General features: G+C 31.7%; 1 long non-coding RNA gene across 1 annotated transcript; it reads left to right on the top strand.

The window, feature by feature from the left end:
• Nucleotides 1–841: 841 nt before the first annotated feature.
• Nucleotides 842–4,013, top strand: LOC147809915 (uncharacterized). Its single transcript, XR_015433885.1, has 2 exons — nt 842–1,439; nt 3,543–4,013. It is a non-coding gene; the product is annotated as an uncharacterized LOC147809915 (long non-coding RNA).
• Nucleotides 4,014–4,685: the final 672 nt, after the last annotated feature.

Raw genomic sequence — 4,685 nt, forward strand, 5'->3', positions numbered from 1 at the left:
TGGATATGGGCCCAGCGCCCTACCGACCAGGCTATCCCGGCCCTCATTGCATTCATTGACAGAAAGATTTGTACCCATCAAATTTGAAATTTGTACCCATTAAATTTGAAATTTGTACCCATCAAATTTGAAAAATTATTTGTGTTAGAACCATGTTTCTTTTCTAAACTAACGTTAAAAGAAATCGCTAATCACTACAAACTACTGTTTTTTTGTATTACACTACTCACTGCATTACTTATTTAAAAAGTTGTGACTACAGTTTTAAGTAGCGACTACAAGTAGTTTCACTATTTGTAGTGCCCTATTTCCGACTACTGATCATGAAGTTACCATAAGAATGTGAAAGGTCATAGAACAGAAAAAAAAGACATTTGACCAAATAAAATTTATTTTTTGTATAGAAAAAATTGAGTTTTATTTCACATTAAGAAACTGAAACTATTTTCTTGCCTACTCAATATATTTTATTACAATCTCAAATCTTTTTATATTGTAGTTCTTGGTAAAAATAGTTGAAAAAATTTTAATGGTAAACTTGTTTTACGCTATGCAATGTGTGATGGAAAAAAAAAGTGTACATATTCATTAAGGAAAATTATAACAGTATATTTTTTTTATTATTACTGAGTTATATAATATGCAATACATTTTAAGACATTTATTTCTTTACAACCGTAATCGCTTTACAGAAAGAAAAAAAGTTACGTTAATATTTTTTGATTTGCATGAACCACGTACATTTTAAACGATATATAATATTTTTCACTGTAACGAAAATAAGAGAAAATAAATTTTACTTTTTTCGTTCGTCACCAAATGGTAACACTGTTTAGTTTTGTTGTGACTGCTTTCAAGCATGAATGGATATTTTAAATGTTGATTCCACATAAGCGAGAGGTGTTAGCTTTCGCTTAAATATTCAAGAGCGTGGATGTAGCAGGTTCGACGCCTACAACTCGAACAAAAGAAGATGTTGTTGTTGTAGTTTATTTACCTCGCACTAGATCTGCACAATGGGCTATTGGTGACGGTCTGGGAAACATCCCTGAGGATGATCCGAAGACATGCCATCACAATTTTGATCCTCTGCAGAGGGGATGGCACCACCGCTACGGTAACCCGACGACCTGCACGCGAAGTCGAGCAATTTAACGAACAGTTTTAACGAGGATCTATACCGCATACCCTCGTTCCCTACTCTGACTGATCTAAGACTCATCTGCACACTGACAGCAGCCAGTGATGCTTGACTTCGGTGATCTGCTGGGAACCGTGTCTTAACGATCAGTCACCCTGCAAGACGTATAATATTATAGAAAGCTAATTCGGTTCATAAACGATTAACTGGGAAAACTATTTTATCAACTGAGGTCGAGATTACGAAGTGTGAGGATTGTTTACATCGACATCAGGCATGTCAATTCAACCCCTCAAAGGTATTTATTATCTTTTAATATTGTTAATAAAACCATCCGACTCCAAATAATCATAAATATATGCTAGTAAAGATTTCAATTATTAAATTCCTCTTTATTAAGTTTGTAAATGTTTTGAATTGAATTTAAACTTACATTTTTCTAGTGTGTATAATGCATATGCTGTTGCTCTCTTAAAAATCGTTGGACGTTTAATCAGATCATGTAATACGAGGTATTTAAATGATCTTATATTCTTTTATATTTCTAAATTTTCTTAATTATAATTCCATAACATAATTCTTTTACTTTTGTCTTGAAGGTAATTTAGGATATGTATGTGAAACTGAGTCCAGTTAGTTTAGCAAAAAATTAAAAAATAATAATAATAATAATAATGCCATAAACAATTATTTTCTATCAATAATCCACACAAAATAATTTGTAAATAAACAAAAAAAAATTTTCCTCTTCCATCTCTTCTTGCAAACTAAATGTTGGTAACTTTTTAAACCAAACTATTCTTGGTAAACTTCAGTGTTCAAGACTATTGCTTTTTACAATGATTATCAATTAAATACTCTAAACTTTTTTGAAATGATCGTTTTACGTAAGAAAAAGCAATGTTTAGTTATCTCCTTATAAAATATTTATTTTCTCAATTATTACTGTAATTTTCTGTTCTAACTTAAAGAAATTTTTTCCACTTTTTATTTTTTAATTTTTTGTGAACCTTCATTTTGTTCAGCGTTTAAAAAAAAATAATAAATTTAAAAAAGCTAAAAAATAAATTGGCAGATATCTACATATTTGGGGAATTTTCCTGGCTCACCGAAAATTAACATCATTATAGACATGTTCAAGTTATTGTATAAAAATTAGTTAAAGGCATCAACTTATATTGTAGATTTTATTTCCTAACCAGCGTTGAACAGCCAACCCGAGTCTGAGTTTACGACTATCGTTGCTCAACTCCGTAGCCTTGTAATTTTGAATCAAACCCAGAAGACAAGGTAACTTCTGGATAAAGCATTGGGTCACACTAGCCTTTGTACAGGACTTTTTGGTGGAACTAACCCAACTTTGCGTTACAAGGAGAAGAAAAAAACGAAACCTCCCTCTATTAACCTAACGGCAAGAGGACTTTAACCTAAATCCATCTACCATGAAGAATATATTTCGTCAGCACTGCCGTCGGTGAGAGTCTGGTGCGGAATTCGTATCCACCAGCGATCGGTGGGATTCGAACCCGGGTCATCTCATTGGAAGGCGAATGCTCTATGTAAATTTTAACATTTAGGGTATCAATACACCATTCTCCTATGTTAAAGATAAATTAGGGATATTTTTGTAACGTGATATTTCACGCCAACTGCTATTGCCAAGGGCCAAAGAGATTTTGAAATTGCAATTTATTTTTTTAAACATCTATAAGTTTGTCAGGGAGAGGCTACGAGTTATTCCCCTTTTGTGATTTTTTCTTTTTTTTTTTAAGTTTCATGTGGGCTACTGCCCAGAAGTTGCAAAGACTCAGCGATTATTCTGCTGCAGATCACGACACCGAAATCTTCCTGACAAGAAAATATTTTAGATTTTCTTCTCAATGAAATCCGCACCCAGCTGTTACCGACCACAGTGCTGACGTAAAATATCCTCAGTGGTAGACGACGGATTATGGGTTTGAGTCCCTTTGCCGTCAGACTAACCGTGGGAGGTTTTCGTGGTTTTCTTCTCCATATAACGCAAACGCGAATTAGCTCCATCAAAAAATTCCTCCACAAAGGCAAATTTCTCCCAATACTTGATCCAGGAGTTCCCTTCTCTTCTGGATAGGGTTCAAAATTACAAGGCTACGGAATTGAACATTGGTAGTAGTAAACCCAAGAAATTGGGTAGGCTGTTCAACGACAGTTATAAAATAAAATAAGTTATATAATACATTAATTTAATGGTGAAATAAAAGTTGTGCATACCTCATACTGCCAATAATAGAGTAATAAATAATTGATTAGGATTTTTAAATAAATCCATTCTCTTTTATAATAATAATTAGATTTTATTTGCAATAATTTTAAATTGTTTTCAACGTAAATTTTTACTTTCTTTTCTATTTTATTATGTCAGCTATAGCTCTCTAGCTTCAAGAAAGTGTATTAGGCATCCTTGAAGTCATCAATCATCGCTCTTTGCCTTATAAAAGAATTAAACTACTATTTATTTTCAAGAGCAAAACCTTCCTCTCGGATCCAAAAAGATGGCGAAATAATGCATTTTGGTGATGAAGACTGTGAATTTTCATGCTTCTGGGTTGACATCTACAGTTTAAAGATTTACGATAAATTTTATTTTAAGTATGTGCCTTCAATGCGTGACTGAGACTAATTGCTCTGATTAGTCTCTCTGTGTGATTCGCCTGTACTGTGTACGCGAACTTGTGTATTCACTATAATCATATAACACATTATCTCTTATCAGCAAAACACAATCAATGCAATTCTTTCGTTTTTAAATAAATCAAAATTTGTACTAACAGTGTTCTTAAAATAGAAACTGATGGTAGTCAAATTTGATCATTAAAAGCATTTCTTAAACGGTGATGTAAAAAGTTTGGTTTGTTTTTTTTCGTCCCATTTTTGTACGCAATTACATGTTTGTGTAAGTTTAATTTAGATAATTATTTTTTCTTTAATTATTATTATTACCTTTACGCAATAATTACTATTTTTTTTGTTTTTTTACAACTTACATGTTATGCAAATTTCATTGAAAAAATTGTTGTTTTAGTAAAAAGTAGCTTATGGAATATTATTTATAAGCTACCTTCCTTGGTTTCACCCATACGGGTGCCTTCGGCTTTTATTTCAAGTTTTTTCGTTTGGTAAACTTTCAGATATTAAGATAATAAAGTTACGTAAGTATTTCTCTATTTAATATCAGAGAAAGAAAATTTATGGATGTAATTTGGTTATTTTTAAATTATTTTCCTTTATTATCACAATAATAACAAAAAGTGCCACTTTAAAAATCTAAACAACAAATTTAATTTTATCTTGATTTACGCAATAATTACTACCCTTTTTTAAAAATTTACATGTTATGCAAATTTTACCGACAAAATTGTTGTTTTAGTACAAAGTAGCTCGTTGAAAATTATCAATCAGCTACCTTCCTTGGTTTCACCTATATGATGCCTTTGGCTTTTATTTCAAGTTTTTTTGTTTGGTAAACTTTCAGATACTGAGATAATAAAGTTACGTAAGTATTTCT

Source organism: Parasteatoda tepidariorum, chromosome 5, assembly GCF_982258835.1.
Source record: "Parasteatoda tepidariorum strain Cologne lab strain chromosome 5, Ptep-v5.0, whole genome shotgun sequence".
Taxonomy (NCBI): Eukaryota; Metazoa; Arthropoda; class Arachnida; order Araneae; family Theridiidae; genus Parasteatoda; species Parasteatoda tepidariorum.